The following is a 24,228-nucleotide window of genomic DNA, read 5'->3' on the forward strand; positions in this document are numbered from 1 at the left end:
ATTTGAACAAACCAATAAATAATTAATTTGATTTCGAAATTTGAGGAAGAGAGAATGGCTTTCTATACCACAGCATTTGGTTACTTAGAGAAATAGGCTGTTTCTTTTAATACATATCAAGTATTTGACGCTGTCTGAAATCCCATATTGGGTGATGATTGGAAGCACTATTACATACCTGGCTAAAAATGGTGTGAAGATTTCAGGCCACAGTTGTTTTCTGGAATATATGTATCAGAAGAGCTTTTCAGGAAGTAAGCGTGACTCGAAAGAATGGAAGTCTAAACACTCCGTGCAAGGAAGGTGGATTTACTTTCTTAAGGAAATCGAAAGTCCTGAACGCTAAAATTATGCGAGTAATTGTTTTCTGTTTCCGCACACAGCACCACTATGGAAAGAGTATTTTCGCTAATGTCGATCGAGTGGACTGATGAAAGAAATCAAGTGCTGCCAGGAGTTGTGGAATCTTACAGCGCCAATTTAACTACAAGCTGACTTGCAGAGAGTTTTATAAATACGTAGAAGGAAAAAAAGACTTGCTGAAAAAGGTGGAATCTTCTGAAAAATATGGTGTACAACTACTTCTGCCTCAACAAGTTCCATGTAATTGTGTTCTAAATAACAAGTAATTATATTAAATAAAATTTTTGCTTCATTTCTACACCCCAATCTCAGTGTGTCCCGACGAGGTCGTAACTACACTCCTGGAAATGGAAAAAAGAACACATTGACACCGGTGTGTCAGACCCACCATACTTGCTCCGGACACTGCGAGAGGGCTGTACAAGCAATGATCACACGCACGGCACAGCGGACACACCAGGAACCGCGGTGTTGGCCGTCGAATGGCGCTAGCTGCGCAGCATTTGTGCACCACCGCCGTCAGTGTCAGCCAGTTTGCCGTGGCATACGGAGCTCCATCGCAGTCTTTAACACTGGTAGCATGCCGCGACAGCGTGGACGTGAACCGTATGTGCAGTTGACGGACTTTGAGCGAGGGCGTATAGTGGGCATGCGGGAGGCCGGGTGGACGTACCGCCGAATTGCTCAACACGTGGGGCGTGAGGTCTCCACAGTACATCGATGTTCTCGCCAGTGGTCGGCGGAAGGTGCACGTGCCCGTCGACCTGGGACCGGACCGCAGCAACGCAAGGATGCACGCCAAGACCGTAGGATCCTACGCAGTGCCGTAGGGACCGCACCGCCACTTCCCAGCAAATTAGAGACACTCTTGCTCCTGGGGTATCGGCGAGGACCATTCGCAACCGTCTCCATGAAGCTGGGCTACGATCCCGCACACCGTTAGGCCGTCTTCCGCTCACGCCCCAACATCGTGCAGCCCGCCTCCAGTGGTGTCGCGACAGACGTGAATGGAGGGACGAATGGAAATGTGTCGTCTTCAGCGATGAGAGTCGCTTCTGCCTTGGTGCCAATGATGGTCGTATGCGTGTTTGGCGCCGTGCAGGTGAGCGCCACAATCAGGACTGCATACGACCGAGGCACACAGGGCCAACACCCGGCATCATGGTGTGGGGAGCGATCTCCTACACTGGCCGTACACCACTGATGATCGTCGAGGGGACACTGAATAGTGCACGGTACTTCTAAACCGTCATCGAACCCATCGTTTTACCATTCCTAGACCGGCAAGGGAACTTGCTGTTCCAACAGGACAATGCACGTCCGCATGTATCCCGTGCTACCCAACGTGCTCTAGAAGGTGTAAGTCAACTACCCTGGCCAGCAAGATCTCCGGATCTGTCCCCCATTGAGCATGTTTGGGACTGGATGAAGCGTCGTCTCACGCGCTCTGCACGTCCAGCACGAACGCTGGTCCAACTGAGGCGCCAGGTGGAAATGGCGTGGCAAGCCGTTCCACAGGACTACATCCAGCATCTCTACGATCGTCTCCATGGGAGAATAGCAGCCTGCATTGCTGCGAAAGGTGGATATACACTGTACTAGTGCCGACATTGTGCATGCTCTGTTGCCTGTGTCTATGTGCCTGTGGTTCTGTCAGTGTGATCATGTGATGTATCTGACCCCAGGAATGTGTCAATAAAGTTTCCCCTTCCTGGGACAATGAATTCACGGTGTTCTTATTTCAATTTCCAGGAGTGTATATATGATAATCTTTGGTGTGGCGAAACTCGTGCTGACTGGTTGTTGCTGTGGTAGTTGTGCTGTGAACAACTAGCTGTCAGTCACTTTGTTATTTTGATCTATGTTATTCTGCTTGCTGTTAAATTCGTAGTGTGCTCCCCTGCTTCTGCAGAAACGGTCTTCTATTTTGCGGCGCCTCCGTCTCGTTTCATTTCCGTGCAGTGCCGTCTTTGTGTCACAACAAACGACCCTTGAAGGCCCTCCTTGGATTCACTGCTGTCGTTGGGGCGGATTTACGAGCTAACCATCCCCCGTAACGAGCGCAGCGAAGTGTTTTTTTCGGCTGCCTGCGGGGCATTCATAGCTGGCGAAAGTTTACACAACATGCACAACATTTACGAGCAGCTCCGTAAATCTGTAGGATCTCTGCCGCCCTCGCTGATCCGGAGTCTCACTTGAAGAAATAGCTATGTGTCGTGTCACACGGATGACGAAAACAAAAAGAGAAAAAAACTGTATTTTTCGGAAGGAGGATTTATCGTCGTCAGCAGCAGGACAATCAGAGATGAACTAATTTCTAGCCGCTTCTCCCTCAAAATACTTATTTACTTCTGTTGTCCAGCCATATGTTTCTTGATCTAGCAGCTTAGCGTCTTTGGTATTCTGGTATCACTAACTCTTGCCAAGTGTTTCCTCAATTTAGAGTCTAGAAGTATATGATAATCTGTTAGGGATAAAAACTGTGTATTTTAAATCTCAGAGAAGGGGAGGGGGCAAGTGTTTCCCCAAGCAGACGCCTGTGGTTCTTACCACGTAATGTTTTGTTCTAGTTGTTGTTGTGGTCTTCAGTCCTGAGACTGGTTTGATGCAGCTCTCCATGCTACTCTATCCTGAGCAAGCTTCTTCATCTCCCAGTACCTACTGCAGCCTACATCCTTCTGAATCTGCTTAGTGTATTTATCTCTTGGTCTCCCTCAACGATTTTTGCCCTCCACGCTGCCCTCCAATACTAAATTGGTGATCCCTTGATGCCTCAGAACGTGTCCTACCAACCGATCCCTTCTTCTAGTCAAGTAGTGCCACAAACTCCTCCCCAATCCTATTCAATACCTCCTCATTAGTTATGTGATCTACCCATTTAATCTTCAGCATTCTTCTGTAGCACCACATTTCGAAAGCTTCTATTCTTTTCTTGTCTCAACTATTTATCGTCCACGTTTCACTTCCATACATGGCTACACTCCATACAAATACTTTCAGAAACGACCTCCTGACACTTAAATCTATACTCAATGTTAACAAATTTTTCTTCTTCAGAGACGCTTTCCTTGCCATTGCCAGTCTACGTTTTATATCCTCTCTACTTCGACCATCATCAGTTATTTTGCTCCCCAAACAGCAAAACTCCTTTACTACTTTAAGTGTCTCATTTCCTAATCTAATTCCCTCAGCATCACCCGACTTAATTCGACTACATTCCATTATCCTCGTTTTGCTTGTGTTGATGTTCATCTTATATCCTCCTTTCAAGACACTGTCCATTCCGTTCAACTGCTCTTTCAAGTCCTTTGCTGTCTCTGACAGAATTACAATGTCATCGGCGAACCTCAAAGTTTTTATTTCTTCTCCATGGATTTTAATACCTACTTCGAACTTTTCTTTTGTTTCCTTTATTGCTTGCTCAATATACAGATTGAATAACATCGGGGAGAGGCTACAACCCTGTCTCACTCCCTTCCCAACCACTGCTTCCCTTTCATACCCATCGACTCTTATAACTGCCATCTGCTTTCTGTACAAATTGTAAATAGCCTTTCGCTCCCTGTATTTTACCCCTGCCACCTTCAGAATTTGAAAGAGAGTATTCCAGTCAACATTGTCAAAAGCTTTCTCTAAGTCTACAAACGCTAGAAACGTAAGTTTGCCTTTCCTTAATCTTTCTTCTAAGATAAGTCGTAGGGTCAGTATTGCCTCACGTGTTCCAACGTTTCTACGGAATCCAATCTGATCTTCCCCGAGGTCGGCTTCTACCAGTTTTTCCATTCGTCTGTAAAGAATTCGCGTTAGTATTTTGCAGCTGTGACTTATTAAACTGATAGTTCGGTAATTTTCACATCTGTCAACACCTACTTTCTTTGGGATTGGAATTATTATATTCTTCTTGAAGTCTGAGGGTATTTCGCTTGTCTCATACATCTTGCTCACTAGATGGTAGAGTTTTGTCAGGACTGGCTTTCCCAAGGCTATCAGTAGTTCTAATGGAATGTTGTCTACTCCGGGGGCCTTGTTCCGACTCAGGTCTTTCAGTGCTCTGTCAAACTCTTCACGCAGTATCATATCTCCCATTTCATCTTCATCTACATCCTCTTCCATTTCCATAATATTGTCCTCAAGTACATCGCCCTTGTATAGACCCTTATATATACTCCTTCCACCTTTCTGCTTTCCCTTCTTTGCTTAGAACTGGGTTTCCATCAAAGCTCTTGATATTCATGCAAGAGGTTCTCCTTTCTGCAAAGGTCTCTTTAATTTTCCTGTAGGCAGTATCTATCTTACCCCTAGTGATATGCGCCTCTACATCCTTACATTTGTCCTCTAGCCATCCCTGTTTAGCCATTTTGCACTTCCTGTCGATCTCATTTTTGAGACGTTTGTATTCCTTTTTGCCTGCTTCATTTACTACATTTTTATATTTTCTCCTTTCATCAATTAAATTCAATATTTCTTCTGTTACCCAAGGGTATCTACTAGCCCTTGTCCTTTTACCTATTTGATCCTCTGCTGCCTTCACTATTTAATCCCTCAAAGCTATCCATGCTTCTTCTACTGTATTTCTTTCCCCCATTCCTGTCAATTGTTCTCTTATGCTCTCCCTGAAACTCTGTACCACCTCTGGTTCTTTCAGTTTATCCAGGTCCCATCTCCTGAAATTCCCACCTTTTTGCAGTTTCTTCAGTTTTAATCTACGCCTACAGAATTTCTCGATTTCATTTCGAGAAATGAAGCGATCAGGCACAATGTCATTGAATGACCTATTCATGCAGTTCTTGCTATTTTTCCTTCATCTCCGTTTATATGACGGCGCAAATTTTTTAAACAAACTATATACAGTATTGCTTCTTATACAGAGGAAAAAAAAGCTTTCTGTACGTCGTTATAATACAAAGTACTACTCCCTTTTGGGAAAACAGAGGGCAATGAACACTAAACATTTACATTTGTTAGAAGAGACCAAATGCAATTCAAGGAAAACAGGTATTCTAAAAGCTGGGCCCAAGTCACCTGTTCGTCTTCGTCTTCAGCGTATATGGATAGTGAAAACAACAACTAATTATCGTTACATCATATGAAAACGAACAGCGGATGCTGTAAGTGGCCTTTAAAAACTGTTTTAGCTGTATAGTCATTTAAATATGAAAGAGGGTGTATGTTCAATATGTTTACCTAGGATGCTTTGCCAATAAAGCGCAACATGTCTGTTGAAAAACACCCGGTTTAGGACGAAAACTAGTTACTGATAAAATGTTTGTTTTGTTTACAATGCATATCTTAAAATCATTCTCCGGTTATTTACTGGTACGGGTGATGTTTAGTGTACTGTCAATATAAAATGTTGGTACATGCGACAACGTTGTCGTTTGCTTCACAGCTTGCACGTGGCTACAGCTGTCAACAGTGGCAAGTCCTTCGAACAAACATACGCTCATTAATGGGAACGCACGCCAGCGGCTCGCTTATCAGCAAGTCGTCAAACGAGCGTCTGAAGCAGTAACGTCTGTGCGATGAAAAACTGGCTCGGTGCTGCCATCTGTTCGCGGCATTCATGGCGCGGCCTTGGCGTATTGTGATGACATCACCGCCCAAGGCCATCGTCGAAACAAAACACGTCCGCAGCGCATGCGCACGCGCTAGGCGCACTCAATGGCCGTGCCTGTCATTACGCTGGGAGGGGCAGCATAAGCTAACGGGAGTCTGCGCCACGCTTTCCAAGAAAAGTATAAATGCTCTTCAGAGTCCCAACCGCACATGCAGTGACTTTATTGCATGTACGCTATTATTAATGCTATTGGTGGTCCTGTTGTCATTGTTACAGACATGCTGATAGAAACAGTAAATCGCAGAATTGGCCGTTAAAAGCCTGCTCTGTTTTCATTAAGCGACCACAGAGTGCGGCAATAAGCGATACAGGACGTAAGTTAAACGAAATTATGATTTCGTGTCCTCTTCATAATAGAGCAGTGGTTATCTGTCCACATTTGTCGTTATCGATGAAATAACATCGTTTGCATTGAAATAGGTTGTTATATTGGAACAGACCGCATTGTGTAACAATAACAACATTTTACCTACAGGCCAATTCGAAAACTCAAAGCAGAACGGACCGAGAGAGGCGGACGAAAACCACGTCAGTCAACGCCAAGCATTTATCATCTTTCGTTTTCGTATCATGTCATCCAAAGTCACCTGGCTTATTATGTGAATCTTTTTCTACTGAGCTAGCTTCCGAAACGTACCGAAACTTATACAGTGTACGCTATAGGCCTACGAAGGCTCTTTCCTGGATAGTTATGCAAACTTCCTTCGATGATGGGAGAAAGATAAGGAGTACCGATTCGAAAGCGGCTTCCGACTCTGGAAACTTCGGTGAAGTGCATGGTAGACGATATTTCGCATTGTGTCACGTGTTACGGTTTAATCCCGTAGCCGTCCCGTATGGAACACAGGAGAATGCCTATACGCCTCTGTGCGCGGTGTTTTATTTATTTATTTATTTTTGTTGTTGGCTTTCGGAACGTGCCTTTACAGCCATCACAATACTGGATCTGTTATACTTCAGTTTGTTTTGACAGTTCAGAGAATACATTAGTTTAAGTCGTACCTGGTACAAAGTTATATGGGCTTAACAAAGTACAGATTCCGACATAAAACAGGTTTTTACACCCACAGGATACTGAAAAGAGTAAAGAAGAGGAAAATGTAACGCAAATTACACAGAGAGGCACCATGCTATCAAAACCTCGCTGGTAACACAATATGAAGTGGTAAATCGCCATTGGTACACATTTGGGACATTCAGTCCATATAAAGACTTTTTATCTAAAGTAACAATAACATGCTCTTTTGTATTTCCTGTAAGACTTGTTTCAAAGGCTGCGGATAGGGAATTGAATATTTGTGCAAGTCTATAAGTACCATCTAGACAGAATATGAGAACAGTATACAATAACTGTACTTGCTTAGTACAGCCACACATATAGCTTCATCAGTATTCAGACACATACATACAGAACGTACTTGGTGGCAGAAGTTTATAGGCTAAGCGTTCCATAGCTCGCTGAGTAACACTTGGGAATATAGTTTCCTTTGCTTTCGTCTTCTCCTGGCATCCTAATTACTAAGAACATTACATTAGCAGCGCAGGGAGCTATATCGGGATGTTGGCACCGTTGGATACTCCACAGCACCTCTACGGCCTATCCATCTTCCGTAGATTTTCGTCGAGATACTCCCTAACACGATTTTGGTAGTGGGCTGGGGCACCATCTTGTTGAAAGTAAACTCTTTCGTCTCCATACAAGTCTCTGATGGCAGGTAAAATGGATGACTAAAGCTTCTGACGATACACCTCACCGGTAACTGTGCCAGTGGACGATGGATAGGCCGTAGAGGTGCTGTGGAGTATTCACCACGTTCCCCAGACCTAACTCCTCTGGACTTTTACCTGTGGGGAACACTAAAAAGACGTCGTTTATCGACAAAAGCCACGCACATTGGATGAACTTCGAGAATCCATCATACATTTATGTGCAAATATCCAACTGAACACGTTGCAGTCAGAAGTTCGTGCTGCAGTTCGGCGGCATCGTTTGTGTGTGGATGTTAATGGTGACCATTTCGAACACCTACAGTGAAATCTTTAAGTTGGACTTTAAGCTGCGCTTTCACCAAAAATGAGACAACTCCGTCAATTAGTTTGCCGGTTATGGACTTTTAAACAATGGATACATTTTTTGGACCCCTCTGTATAATGCAGCTCACAATCGAAACAACTGCCACAATCAGTTCTTGTTAACTCTATTTTCGTAATTCAAACAAAACTTTTAAAAATATATGGCACTTCCAACATTCGAACACGCGACCTCTTAATATGCTGTCGCATGCGCTATCCAACATATTCGTATGTCCAGCATATGTAAACAGTTGTGCTATTGTGTACCGTGTTTCTATGATGCAACAAGCAATTGTGATCAAGATGTGTATGCACACAGACTGTTGCAGAAGGTGCTTTAAGTTGTTAAATACTTTAGCGATGACAAACCTTTTATAATGTGCTATTGTTATCCACCTGACATCTTTTGCGTGAGGTCAGCGTAAAATTAACATGTTTTACAACAAAAGATCTTAGGATCTGAAGATGACAGAGTAGTCTGTTCAAACCGAGTGTCTTAAATAAAAAAAAGTGTTTTATGCGATCTTGGATGTTGAATGGTTTTCAGTATTTTAAAAAATCTGTGTCTGCCACATTTATTTTTCCCATGACGAGTTTCGAAGACACTTCAGGTGGATCAGTGGGACATTATTGCACAAATTTGTAAGTTGAACGTACCCAGTTGTCTCTTTTGAGTTACCTTTTGAAGATACTCCAGTAGAAAGAACACTGCGAGACGTCATAAATGTACATTTCCATTTTTAGATGTCATACAAACACGAGCAACAACATAAACTGTCCAGAGAGTGTACCTAAAATCGCGTCATGGGAAAAAATAAAAGTGGCTGACAAAGATAATTGCTCTGATTGATAATTTCGTAGTTTCCAAACCACAATTCAGCGTGGACGATATAAGGTGACTGCCGAATATTTGCGATGTGGATACAGTGTGATCATTTTCTGTATAAGTGTCATCTTGAGCGCGTTTCATGTAAACAGCACAACTAAATATACAGGTGGATGTAGGAATGAAGAAATCGATTTGCATATTAGTGCTCTATTGTAGACGAATATTTCTTGTTTGTGTAAAGCGTAACTGAGGAGGAAACGCTCATCCAGTGCCCATAAGCTGACTAGCAGAACCGACCTGGGAGCTAAACTGGACAGCACTCGGTTACACTATCTGACACAGGGCCCACGAGAAATACGGGCCTCGCAACGGAGCTGTGGCACAGTCTAACATAACAGTCGCGACACTTCGCCTCGATTTTGTTGCCTTCAGCGCCAGCAGCGCTCCAAGCGGCCGGTAGGTTGAACTGTGAGTTCGGCGCGATCGTGAAAGCGAATAGTGATTGTTTATTTTGATTTATATAATGGTTTTTACCATCGGGAGCGTTTGTAGCGCAATAAATTGCAGCAGCAATAGGAAGAAGACACCACAGCTGTCTTTTTTAGGTTTCCTAAGGATCCTGAGAGGTATATATCATCATGTTACTAAACTGTATCGTCACGATTCATTTGCAAATGTATGTGTATAAATCATGAATGTTTCGTTTTAGGAGGAAATAAATGGCTAGTTAATAGCAGACGAGAAGACCTTATGAAGAAAGACCCAGTTTACCTGAATAATAATATTAGGTTTTGTTCGCTACATTTCGAACAAAACCAGCTCATGAACGCAGACAATAACAAACTCGTGTGGAATGCAGTATCCACACTGTTTGAAAGTCCAAATAAGTCACCTCAACTGACGATTAAGTAGAAACTGCCACAAAGATTCGACAGTCAATCTAAAGCTGTAAAACAGTCCTATGGCACAGAAGCAGCTAGTTCAACTCTCCATTTATTAGTGCCAGATTCGTGAGAATCATCAACACAAGACCTGCTTTGACGATGAAGTGGTTAGATTAAGTGCAGCTGTTCGTGTCTTACAAAAGCGTGTGAAGTGTCAGAATGTGCAGATCGCTAGACTTCGAGCGAAACTATTATGGGACAAGGAAAGTGCCTACAGACAGATTGTTTGAAAATTATTCAAATATTTGGTTTTTCGTGAAATGTAATGTAATCAGCTCATTGTGTTTTCAGCATATTTCTCCCACTATTTGTCAGTTGCTTGTCCCACTTAGAATAATAGTATAAAGATGAAGGTCGTGGAAACAAGTGACAATGACAAACACAGTAGGCCTACAGAACGATAAACGAACTGTCCATCGCTTTTGCATGTAGAGGTACATGTCTGTGCTGCTTACATGTGAATCTGTGTGTTTATATTCTTTTGATATCAACGTGGTAAGCTGCAATTCTGTCCAATGTCACAAGTGTTTCTTCACGAATGTGTTGTAGCTTGCCACTCTATTCATGGTTTTTGTCCATACTTGCTTATTTTAGAATCATTTTTTAGAAACAATTATGGCTTCTGATACTACACAAACTCTTGGAGGCAAGAAACTAACTCGAATAATTCGGAAATTACATAGGAAATGGATGCAAACAAACACTACGCTTACGACGCGTCTGACGTTCACCTTACCTGTCGCTCCATCTGTCAAACGGCAACAAATTTTACAGCAGTGAGTGTCGCGACTGTTATGTTAGACTGTGGCTGTGGCGTCACACTAGTCGACTTGTTCGCCACACTTCGCGAACGCTGCGCTCCGTGCAGCGCCCACGGGATATCAATATACGGGGTGTTCAAAAAGTCTCTCCGCAGTGCCGTATGATTGTTAGCCGAGCGTGCCGTATGATTGTTCGCCTGCCTGGGTTACTTCCCTTCAGGTGGACTCTCCCAACATTCCACTGTTTCGTTTATCTCAGCCAGCGGCAGTAGTATCGTTGGTGTGTGTCGTTACGTGTTGACGTGAACATTTTAATTCCTTTGTACGTTTGTTTCGTTTTTGTCACTGTTAAAATGCTAACCATTGTAGTACGTGTGTTTTAGTCGAACAAGTGTTCAAAGCTGGCGGTAAAAACACAGTTTCAGTTCGTCAAACATTTAATTCAGTTTCCCCGGATACAACACGCCCACATCGCGATACTGTGCGAGATTTGATTAACAAATTTCGAAGCACGGGTTCAGTGACAGATGCACCGAGAAGTGGTCGTCCTAGCGTTTTGTCTGAGGATAAACTACTCGATATTTTCGATAAAATGTCCATGAGTCCGAACAAGTCAGGAAGAAAACTCGGAAATCGATGTTAGTGTCGGAAAGGCCCACACAGCTGTAAGGAAAAAATTAGAACTTTTCCCACACAAAGTGTCAGTCATGTAAGAATTGAAAAATACTGATCATGGCAAGAGAATGCATTACTGCAATGGTTCAAAAATTTTGTTCAACAAAATGGAAGGGATATTCTTAATGAAACGTTTTTCACTGATGAGGCGTGGTTTCATTTATCCGCGTACATGAACTCGAAAAATTCTCGTATTTGGAGTACTGCAAATCCATTGTGTATTCATGAGGAACCACTTCATTCTGTGAAAATAGCAGTCTGAATTGCAATTTCTAGACGTCGGATTGTGGGTCCCATATTTTTCAACGAAAAATAAACGCACAACGATACTGCAGTGATATTCTGTACCCATTCATAGGAGAACTTGTGTTAAGTTAAATACTGAACGGTTATTTTCAACAAGATGGTGCAACCGCGCATACAGCTCCCGTTTCAATGTCACTGCTTGCTGATGTTTTTGGTGATCGCATAATTTCACAGGGACTTTGGCCTCCACGATCGCCTGACCTAACACCACCTGACTTTTTCTTTTAGGGTGCAGCGAATGCGCCTGTCTATAAAAACCGTCCAGAATCCATCGATGAACTGAAAACTGCAATATCCACTTTCATTGCTTCTGTCACAGAAGAAATGTTACAGCTTGTGTTTGGAAACATTATTAGACGAATTGAATTGTGTATTCGACAAGAGGGGGGACACTTTCAACATTTAATGTGACAATTTGTAAGTAAAAATCAATATTCAATAAATTAATAACTCGTATTTCACTGAGTTTCATTTCGGTATATTCACTGCGGCATACGGCACGCACGGCTAACAATCGTACGGCACTGCGGAGAGACTTTTTGAACACCCCGTATAATTGAAATGTACCCACTAAATGTCTTAACTTCGCCGCGTGCTATCGAGAGCTTGCACGCATTTAAACGGGCAGTCAATTGTTGTTAAACTCGTCTGAAAATAGTTACTAGCCCCCTGTCGGAGACTCGTAAGATCTGCAGTTGGTTCAAATGGCTCTGAGCACTATGCAACTTAACTTCTGAGGTCATCAGTCGCCTAGAACTTAGAACTAATTAAACCTAACTAACCTAAGGACATCACACACATCCATGCCCGAGGCAGGATTCGAACCTGCGACCGTAGCGGTCGCTCGGCTCCAGACTGTAGCGCCTAGAACCGCACGTCCACTCCGGCCGGCTAAGATCTGCAGTGTCCCGTGCTGTGACGTATGTACCACGGCCTGTTTTTGTTGAGGGCCTCGATATGGCTTGGTTCAAATGGCTCTGAGCACTGTGGGATTTAACATCTGTGGTCATCAGTCCCCTAGAACTTAGAACTACTTAAACTTAACTAACCTAAGGACATCACACACATCCATGCCCGGGCAGGATACGAAACTGCGACGTAGCGGTCATGCGGTTCCAGACTGAAGCGCCTAGAACCGCACGGCCACTCTGGCCGGCTCGATACGGCGATCGCGACGTGCTTCTACGTAGCATCTCGGCGGTTTAACAGGGGGTGCGAAATTGGGGGAGACATTTGTCTATGTGATTGGCTGAAGAGACGTGTTTCCTTGCTACGTCAGTGGAGCTAATAAAATCAATTGTGACGAGCAGCTTTAGTGTTTACTACGTTGGTAAAACAGTGATTCAAAACTCCAAGTGCACAACAACAGTTATCGCTGAAGTTAGTGAAATAAAATGTTTCTATACGTTTCCTTTACATATGACATGGATATAAAGTTAACACGTTTAAAAAATCGGAATATATGTTGTGCTGAGTATGGGACCTACATGGACGTCAAACAGACCATGCGTACCACCCCACTCAGCTTGGCATTTCTTCACATATTCAAATAATTCCCAGGACCATAAGTGACAGAACAAATCTGGGACTGACCGTAGCTGAATCTCGTACGACTGTATTTGCCGTCTGACACGTGCCTTCGTAGTGCAAATGAAATGTCGTGTGACTAGGGCCTCCCGTCGGGTAGACCGTTCGCCGGGTGCAAGTCTTTCGATCTGACGCCACTTCGGCGACGTGCTCGTCCATGGGGACGAAATGATGATGAGTGGGACAACCCAGTCCCTGAGCGGAGAAAATCTCCGACCCAGCCGGGAATCGAATCCGCGCCCCTAGGATTGGCATTCTGTCGCGCTGACAATTCAGCTACCAGGTGCGGACGCCTACTTAGTAGCTGAGACGCTTTTAAAATGATAATCTCGCAGTTGTTGCCTATCTTCCAAAATAATCAAGCCTTGCTAACATCGAAAGTTACCGCACTAACGGAAGCCAACTTTCTAACAAAAAATTTAAAAATACTTATCTTAATCATTGATAAAATGGTTTCGAACAGCTCCATCATTACGGAGCTATAAACGCCAGAAGTAGTGCAAGTTACAGATTTTAGCTCTTCGACACGTACTTACACACACGCCCCCCCTTCCCCCCCACACACACACACATACACACACACTAAGAACGATTGTGTGTCAGGATTGAGATTTTTCGACTACAATTATTCATCATTAGTCGGTATCATGAACTCTTTCGTGTCGGTTCAAAACATTAATTACACCACCACTCACAACGAAGCGTAAGTGCCCCTAAATTTATTGGTCCACTGGAGCCGTTTTCTCGCTAAAGTTTCACTAATACTGACGTTGAAACCCCGTTCTCGCATAGTGGGGTGGTTATTGCCGCGAGCAGCTGAACAGGCATGTAAAAACGCATGTTGCTGGCTGCTGAAGATGACTGGCCACTTGAAGCAAGTTATGCATTTTCAAATGAAAAACAGCAAAAAAATGGAATGTTTGCGGTAAAATATTAAAACTTGGAATAGTCAAGGAGCTATTTTCAAGTCCCTAATGGGTGAAAATAATATTAGTTCGTTCCGTGGCCCCGCTCAAGGTTTTAGGCAGGTTTCCCTTGATAAGGCAAATGTAGAAACTAGAAATTCTCCCCTAAAATTTCCTGTTGGGAAACGATTTGACGGACTCCTAACGTACCAACATGGCAGTCTGGCAGTCTCAATTGCAGTTTTCAAAGTACACTCCTGGAAATGGAAAAAAGAACACATTGACACCGGTGTGTCAGACCCACCATACTTGCTCCGGACACTGCGAGAGGGCTGTACAAGCAATGATCACACGCACGGCACAGCGGACACACCAGGAACCGCGGTGTTGGCCGTCGAATGGCGCTAGCTGCGCAGCATTTGTGCACCGCCGCCGTCAGTGTCAGCCAGTTTGCCGTGGCATACGGAGCTCCATCGCAGTCTTTAACACTGGTAGCATGCCGCGACAGCGTGGACGTGAACCGTATGTGCAGTTGACGGACTTTGAGCTAGGGCGTATAGTGGGCATGCAGGAGGCCGGGTGGACGTACCGCCGAATTGCTCAACACGTGGGGCGTGAGGTCTTCACAGTACATCGATGTTGTCGCCAGTGGTCGGCGGAAGGTGCACGTGCCCTTCGACCTGGGACCGGACTGCAGCGACGCACGGATGCACGCCAAGACCGTAGGATCCTACGCAGTGCCGTAGGGGACCGCACCGCCACTTCCCAGAAAATTAGGGACACTGTTGCTCCTGGGGTATCGGCGAGGACCATTCGCAACCGTCACCATGAAGCTGGGCTACGGTCCCGCACACCGTTAGGCCGTCTTCCGCTCACGCCCCAACATCGTGCAGCCCGCCTCCAGTGGTGTCGCGACAGGCGTGAATGGAGGGACGAATGGAGACGTGTCGTCTTCAGCGATGAGAGTCGCTTCTGCCTTGGTGCCAATGATGGTCGTATGCGTGTTTGGCGCCGTGCAGGTGAGCGCCACAATCAGGACTGCATACGACCGAGGCACACAGGGCCAACACCCGGCATCATGGTGTGGGGAGCGATCTCCTACACTGGCCGTACACCACTGGTGATCGTCGAGGGGACACTGAATAGTGCACGGTACATCCAAACCGTCATCGAACCCATCGTTCTACCATTCCTAGACCGGCAAGGGAACTTGCTGTTCCAACAGGACAATGCACGTCCGCATGTATCCCGTGCCACCCAACGTGCTCTAGAAGGTGTAAGTCAACTACCCTGGCCAGCAAGATCTCCGGATCTGTCCCCCATTGAGCATGTTTGGGACTGGATGAAGCGTCGTCTCACGCGGTCTGCACGTCCAGCACGAACGCTGGTCCAACTGAGGCGCCAGGTGGAAATGGCAGGGCAAGCCGTTCCACAGGACTACATCCAGCATCTCTACGATCGTCTCCATGGGAGAATAGCAGCCTGCATTGCTGCGAAAGGTGGATATACACTGTACTAGTGCCGACATTGTGCATGCTCTGTTGCCTGTGTCTATGTGCCTGTGGTTCTGTCAGTGTGACCATGTGATGTATCTGACCCCAGGAATGTGTCAATAAAGTTTCCCCTTCCGGGGACAATGAATTCACGGTGTTCTTATTTCAATTTCCAGGAGTGTAGTTTTCAGACGTTAAAGAAAGTGAAAAAGTGCCGAAACTTTTTCGGATTAGAATAACTGCCTTTTGCAAAAACAAGCGGAATCTACTGTCATTACTCTTTATTCTTTCTCTAAATTTCTCCCTATTGAAATAACTCCCCCAGTGCATAGAATTTCGGGGCCGGAGCCTACATCAATAAAATTCTTCTGTGTGTGTAAGTGTAGGCTAACACATAACAGAAAAATTACAGGCGTTTCGGCTAGTTTTGGACCTACAACATTCCATGTTTTCTTCCCCTGGTTCAAACTGTAATGTGAAACTGTGTCGTCGGAAAGACATCCTCGTGAACGACTTTTACAACTTAAGAGCCACGCTAATACATCCAGAATCTATTCAGATTTGCTCAGTGGACATTCCTAAGTTCCAGAGGCTCCGAGTAACTCAGTTCGGACGTTTCCCCTACCTGCCAACCACCGTTACTGCTTCCCTGTGTTGACATCTCAAGACAACGGACAAAGACTTCGAAATCCTCGGACATCCGGTTCAAATCGGATTATTTCCTCTGACACATATAATCTGTCGACGGCAAGTAGGCTGTAGTCGAGACGGAGTAAGAAGCTCCCTGACAGCTCGTAGCGCTGTTGCCAGCTTCCAACTGCAAAGCGCTGAACGGCTGCAGGCGAAAACAGTGGCTGTGTACAGAACTGAGACAACACTCATGCGTTGCCATAGAGAAATTTACAAGATGGCGTTATGTTATTGCTCGAGGCAGGCACGCGAAGCTGCCGCGCCCAGCCCATTGCAACTGTCAGAGATCAACTTACACCGACCCAAGTGCTCCACGGGCAGTGAAGACATGAGAGGGGGAGTGTTTCCTCGTTTGCCTTTCAGTGCTAACAACGCCAGCGCGTGCGCGCTTTGTACCGATCAGCAACTGGGATACAAATAAAACCACGACGAGTGAAAAAATCTTAACGAACATTAATATCAACTTATCTAAGTCGGCGTACTGCAGTGTCGATTTTTTTATATTGGTGGCAGGACGTATAGAGTGAAATGTACTCTTGCACAACTGATGTGCTTGCTAACTACAGTCTAGTAGGTAGGGCGGCGACGCGCTGCATGCAATAATCTATTGTCGGCGTCCGCTTATTGTTCTAAAAAAAAAACAATTAAAAAGAACTGGTCGCTCATTGGTAGTAGCTCTTTCAATCAGGCAGCAGCTGCCGGCTGAGCAACAGCAGCGTAACCGATTTCGTAATATTTTACGAGTTCCTAACCAGGAGCGAATTACACTATTGGCCATTAAAATTGCTACACCACGAAGATGACGTGCTACAGACGCAAAATTTAACCGACAGGAAGAATATGCTGTGATATGCCCATAATTAGCTTTTCAGAGCATTCACACAAGGTTGGCGCCGGTGGCGACACCTACAACGTGCTGACACGAGGAAAGTTTCCAACCGATTTCTCATGCACAAACAGCAGTTAACCGGCGTTGCCTGGTGAAACGTTGTTGTGATGCCTCGTGTAAGGAGGAGAAATGGGTACCATCACGTTTCCGACTTTGATAAAGGTCGGATTGTAGCCTATCGCGATTGCGGTTAATCGTATCGCGACATTTCTGCTCGCGTTGGTCGAGATCTAATGACTGTTAGCAGAATACGGAATCGGTGGGTTCAGGAGGGTAATACGGAACGTCGTGCTGGATCCCAACGGCCTCGTATCACTAGCAGTCGAGATGACAGGCATCTTATCCGCATGGCTGTAACGGATCGCGCAGCCGCGTCTCGATCCCTGAGTCAACAGATGGGGACATTTGCAAGACAACAACCATCTGCACGAACAGTTCGACGACGTTTGCAGCAGCATGGACTATCAGTTCGGAGACCATGGCTGCGGTTACCCTTGACACTGCATCACAGACAGGAGCGCCTGCGATAGTGTACTCATCGACGAACCTGGGTGCACGAATGGCAAAACGTCATTTTTTCGGATGAATCCAGGTTCTGTTTACAGCATAATGATGGTCGCATCCGCGTTTGGCGACATCGCGGTGAACGCGCATTGGAAGCGTGTATTCGTCGTCGCCATACTGGTGTATCACCCGGCGTGATGGTATGGGGTGCCATTGGTTACACGTCTCGGTCACCTCTTGTTCGCATTGACGGCACTTTGAACAGTGGATGCTACATTTCAGATGTGTTACGACCCGTGGCTCTACCCTTCATTCGATCCCTGCGAAACCCTACATTCGAGCAGGATAATGCACGACCGCAAGTTGTAGGTCCTGTACGGGCCTTCGTGGATACAGAAAATGTTCTACTAATGCCCTGGCCAGCACATTCTCCACATTTCTCACCAATTGAAAACATCTGGTCAGTGGTGGCCGAGCAACTTGCTCGTCACAATACGCCAGTCACTACTCCTGATGAACTGTGGTATCGTGTTGAAGCTGCATGGGCAGCTGTACCTGTACACACCATCCAAGCTCTGTTTGTCTCAATGCCCAGGCGTATCAAGGCCGGTATTACGGCCAGAGGTGGTTGTTCTGGGTACTGATTTCTCAGGTTCTATGCACCCAAATTGCGTGAAAATGTAATCACATGTCAGGTTTAGTGTAATATATTTGTCCAACAAATACCCGTTTATCATCTACATTTCTTCTTGGTGTAGCAATATAATGGCCAGTAGTGTATATAGTTTCATCTGTATGCTTTGGTAGTTTGGTTTTTGAATTTTTGCGTGTCGATTTAATATATGCTAGAGACAGTTCCCGCGGTTTCGTTAGTGTTCCGAAGCACATGGTGATAGTCGTTTGTTTGTCTTTGCAGTGTAGTTTTCCACCATCTTCAGTATGGGTAGGGACTGAGATTGCTGGCTGCGGAAGCAAGCTGCGTTAGTGACACTTCGCTCTCAGCTCCAGTCTATGTTGGCTTCAGTTACACAGGAAGAAGCTGCAGTGGATGGGCATCACTGTTGCGGACTGGCTTTGGGGATCCAACGGAAGTCGAACTCGACCCATGAGTCTGCCGATCGGCCCGCGAAATTGGCCAGCCCAGTTACAGCTCACATTGATGTTGACATCTCACCACCGCTCGAGTGGATGGTCACCTAAGAGCGTGGCAGACTGCGAAAGAGTTCTCCAGGGGCTGGACTTAAGACCTCTCTGTTTAGTCTGACAAACAGGTTCCAGGTGCTCTCTGTGGCTGACAATGTCCCTCAGCCAGATGCAGTCGCTTGTCCTGTTTCAGAGGAAACTCCCTACCTGCAAGATCCAGGCAGTCAAAATGGGTGGGGTTATTGGTAATTGGGAGCTCCGGTGTTAGGCGCTTTATGGGGCTTCTTAGGGAGATGGCTGCCAAGGAGGGTAAGAAAACAAGTGTGCACTCCATTCCATGTGCAAACCAGGTGAACGGGTCCTTCTGGATGCTATGAAGAGCACAGGGTGGAACCAGCTGCAGGTGGTTGGCTCTGAGCACTATGCGACTTAACTTCTGAGGTCATCAGTCGCCTAGAACTTAGAACTAATTAAACCTAACTAACCTAAGGACATAACACACATCCATGCTCGAGGCAGGATTCGAACCTCCGACCGTAGCAGCAGTGCAGTTCCAGACTGAAGCGCCTAGAACCGCTCGGCCACACCGGCCGGCTGGCGTGGACTGGGCGGTTTATTAGGTTAGAGGGCCTCGGTGAAACACAAAAAGGGCTTCAGTCTCAGACGGTGCATGTCGAACACGTAGACCTAGGAGGCATCAGTATAACAATAAATTCTCATAGCTGTGGTGGAAAAGTACCAGAGCTCCAAGCGCTAATTGAAAGCACTGATGCCCAAATCGTTATAGGCACTGAAAGCTGGCTAACACCGGAGGTAAGTTCAGCAAAAATTTTTGCAAAAGACCTAACGTTGTTCAGAAAGGATTGGTTAAACACATTTGGCAGTGGCGTAATGGTTGTGTTAGAAGTAGTTTATTCTGTAGCGAAACTGAGGTAGATGGTTCTTGTGAGTTAGTATGAGTAGAGATCATTATTGACAACCGGAATGAGATAATAATAGGATCCTTTTACCGACATCCAACTTAGATGATACAATTTCTGGAAGGTTCAAAGAAAATTTGAGTCTAATTTCAAACATGTACCCGATTCATACAGTTATAGTTGGTGGTGACTTCAATTTACCCTCGATATGTTGGCGAAAACACATATTCAAATCTGGAGGTACGCATAAAACATCGTCCAGAATTGTGCTAAATGCTTGCTCTGAAAATTATTTCGGGCAATTAGTTCATGAGCCCACTTGAATAGCAAAAAGTTGTGAAAACACACTTTACCTCTTAGCAACAAATAATCCTGAGCTAACAACGAGCATCCAAACGGACACAGTGATTAGTGAACGCAGGTTTGCCGTAGCGAGACTGAATACCGTAACTCCCAAATCCACCAAAAATAAACGAGGAATGTATCCGTTCAAAAAAGCAGATAAAAATTCACTTGACGCCTTCCTGAGAGATAATCTCCACTTTTCCCAAATTAACAATGTAACTGTATATCAGACGTGGCTTGAATTCAAAGAAATAGTATCGACAGCAGTTGAGAGATTTATATCAAATAAATTAACAATAGATGGAACTCATCCCCCATGGCACACAAAACAGGTCAGAACATTGTTGCAGAAACAACATGCCAATTTTAAACGAAAAGAAAATTCCCAAGATTGGCGAACTTCCAGAGAAGCGTAGACTTCAATACGAGATGCTTATAATAATTTCACAACGAAAGTTTGTCTCGAAACGTGGCAGAAAATCCAAAGAGATTCTGGTCGCATGTAAAGTATGCTAGCGGCAAGACACAGCCAATGCTTCTCTGTGCGATAGCAATGGAAATGATGTCGATGACACTGTTGCTAAAACGGAGTTACTAAACACAGCCGTCTAAAGTTCCTTCACCAAAGAAGTCGAAGTAAATATTCCAGGATTCGAATCGAGAACAGCTGCCAACCTGACTAACTTAGAAGCAAATATTCTCGGAGTAGTGAAGCAACTTAAATCAATAAAATCAAGTCCTCCGGTCCAGATTGTACACCAGTTAGGTTCCTTTCAGTGTATGCTGATGCAATCGCTCCATACTTAATAATCGTATACAACCGCTCGTTCGACTAAAGATCCGTACCTAAAGACTGAAAAGTCGCACGTACCACACCAATGTTCAAGAGGGGCAATAGGAGTAATACACCAAATTGCAGGCCCGTATCATATTGTTGTTGTTGTTGTGGTCTTCAGTCCAGAGACTGGCTTGATGCAGCTCTCCAAGCTACTCTATCCTGTGCAAGCTTCTTCATCTCCCAGTACCTACTGCAACCTACATCCTTCTGAATCTGCTTAGAGTATTCGTCTCTTGGTCTCCCTCTACAATTTTTACCCTCCACGCTACCCTCCAATACTAAATCTGTAATCCCTTGATGCCTCAGAACATGTCCTACCAACCGGTCCCTTCTTATCGTCAAGTTGTGCCACAAACTCCTCTTCTCCCCAATTCTATTCAATACCTCCTCATTAGTTATGTGATCTACCCATCTAATCTTCAGCATTCTTCTGTAGCACCACATTTCGAAAGCTTCTATTCCCTTCCTGTTCAAACTATTTATCGTCCATGTTTCACTTCCATACATGGCTACACTCCATACGAATACTTTCAGAAACGACTTCATGACACTTAAATCTATACTAGATGTTAACAAATTTCTCTTCTTCAGAAACGCTTTCCTTGCCATTGCCAGTCTACATTTTATATCTTCTCTACTTCGACCATCATCAGTTATTTTGCTCCCCAAATAGCAAAACTCCTTTACTATTTTAAGTGTCTCATTTCCTAATCTAATTCCCTCAGCATCACTCGACTTAATTCGACTACATTCCATTATCTTCGTTTTGCTTTTGTTGATGTTCATCTTATACCCTCCTTTCAAGACAGTGTCCATTCCGTTCAACCGCTCTTCCAATTCTTTTGCTGTCTCTGACAGAATTGCAATGTCATCGGCGAACCTCAAAGTTTTTATTTTTTCTCCATGGATTTTAATACCTGCTCCGAACTTTTCTTTTGTTTCCTTTACTGCATGCTCAATATACAGATTGAATAACATTGGGGAGAGGCTACAACCCTGTCTCACTCCCTTCCCAACCACTGCTTCCCTTTCATGTCCCTCGACTCTTATAACTGCCATCTTGTTTCTGTACAAATTGTAAATAGCCTTTCGCTCCCTGTATTTAACCCTTGCCACATTTAGAATTTGAAAGAGAGTATTCCAGTCAACATTGTCAAAAGCTTTCTCTAAGTCTACAAATGCTAGAAACGTAGGTTTGCCTTTCCTTAATTTTTCTTCTAAGATAAGTCGTAAGGTCAGTATTGCCTCACGTGTTCCAATATTTCTACGGAATCCAAATTGATCTTCCTCGAGGTCGGCTTCTACCAGTTTTTCCATTCGTCTGTAAAGAATTCGTGTTAGTATTTTGCAGCTGTGACTTATTAAAATGATAGTTCGGTAATTTTCACATCTGCCAACACCTGCTTTCTTTGGGATTGGAATTATTATATTCTTCTTGAAGTCTGAGGGTATTTCGTCTGTCTCATACATCTTACTCAACAGATGGTAGAGTTCTGTCAGGACTGGCTCTCCCAAGGCCGTCAGTAGTTCTAATGGAATGTTGTCTACTCCCGAGGCCTTGTTTCGACTTCGGTTTTTCAGTGTTCTGTCAAACTCTTCACGCAGCAGCGTATCTCCCATTTCATCTTCATCTACATTCTCTTCCATTTCCATAATATTGTCGTGAAGTACATCGCCCTTGTATAGACCCTCTATTACTCCTTTCACCTTTCTGCTTTCCCTTCTTTGCATATCTACGTTCTTTCAAAGAGAACCACTTGAAAGAACGTAGATATGCAGCAGGATTTTGGAACATATGTTCTGTTCGAACATTATGAATTAATTCAAAGAGAACGGTCTATTGACATATAGCCAACACGGATTTAGAAAACATCGTTCTCGTGCAACACGCCTAGCTCTTTACTCACACGAAGTGCTGAGTACTGTCGACAAGGGATTTCAAATTGATTCCGTGTTTCTAGATTTCCAGAAGGCTTTTGACGCCGTACCTCACAAGCGGCTTGTAATAACATTGCATGCTTGTGGAACATCGTCTCAGTTATGCGACTGGATTCGTGATTTCCTGTCAGAGAGGTCACAGTTCTTAGTAATTGACGGAAAGTCATCAAGTAAAGCATATTTCGTTTCTGGTGTTCCTTAATTTGGTGTTATAGGCCCTATGCTGTTCCTTATCTATATAAACGATTTAGGAGACAATCTGTGCAGCCGTGTTGGATTGTTTTCAGACGATTCTGTCGCTGATCGTCAACAGAAGGTGAAAACCAATTGAAAAACTGTTTAGGTAAGATATCTGTGAAAATTGGCAATTGACCCTAAATAATGAAAAGTGTGAAGTAATCCACATTAGTTCTAAAAGGAATCCGTTAAATTTCGTTTACACCATAAATCAGTCAAATCTAAAGGCCGTAAAATCTACTAGATACGTGGGAATTACAATAACGAACAACTTAAACTGGAAAAAAACATATAAAAATGTTGCGGGGAAGGCAAACCAAAGAGTGCGTTTTATTGGGAGAACACTTACAAGATGAAACAAATCTATTATGAGACTGCCTACGCTACGCTTGTCCGTCCTCTTCTGGAGTAGGCCTACTGGTGCACGGTCTGGGATTCTTACCAGATGTCATAACAGAGCACATCGAAAGAGTATAAAGAGGAGCAACACGTTTTCTATTATCGAGAAATAGGAGTGAGAGTGCCATTGACACGATACAGGATTTGAGATGAAAATCATTACAACAAAGCGTTTTTCGTTGCGGCGGGATCTTCTCACGAACCGTCGGTCACCAACTTTCTCCTACGAATGCGAAAATATTTTGTTGACGCCGACCTACATAGGGAGACACGATGATCATAATAAAATGAGAGAAATCCGAGCTCGCACGGTAAGATAGAGGTGTTCGTTTTTTCCGTGCGCTCTTCGAGAGTGGAATAATAGAGAATTAGTGTGAAGGTGGTCCGATGAACCCTCTGCCAGGTACTTAAGTGTGATTGTCAGAGTAGTCATGTAGATGCAGATGTAGATGAAAGAAGTAGGGAAAGGTGTTTATAGGAAAGCGTCTAAGTATGCTTGCCGTTGGTTTTATAATATAAAACACACGAAAATAACTGCCAGCCATTTCTCATTTTGTGAATTTCAACTATGATTTATTAAAATGTATTTATTTCCAATGAATCGAATTTCTCCCCACACAAAAAGATTCAGTTTTACCCGAGACAGCTGTTTCTCTCTTTCTCCCTCCCCCTCCCCCCCCCCCCTCCCTTTCCTTGAAGGACGCCAGAAAGACTTGAACAAATCGAGGGACGTATGACAAGTCTTACTTGTGACGGATCAGGCTTTTGTTAT

At 44.4% G+C, this 24,228-nt stretch overlaps 1 protein-coding gene across 2 annotated transcripts in view; it reads left to right on the forward strand.

The window, feature by feature from the left end:
* The window catches only part of LOC124794862 (Na(+)/H(+) exchanger beta-like), a 677,818-nt gene that overhangs the window by 423,502 nt on the left and 230,088 nt on the right, over window positions 1-24,228 (forward strand). The gene's annotated exons all lie outside the window — the stretch shown is intronic.

Source organism: Schistocerca piceifrons, chromosome 4 (assembly GCF_021461385.2).
Source record: "Schistocerca piceifrons isolate TAMUIC-IGC-003096 chromosome 4, iqSchPice1.1, whole genome shotgun sequence".
Taxonomy (NCBI): Eukaryota; Metazoa; Arthropoda; class Insecta; order Orthoptera; family Acrididae; genus Schistocerca; species Schistocerca piceifrons.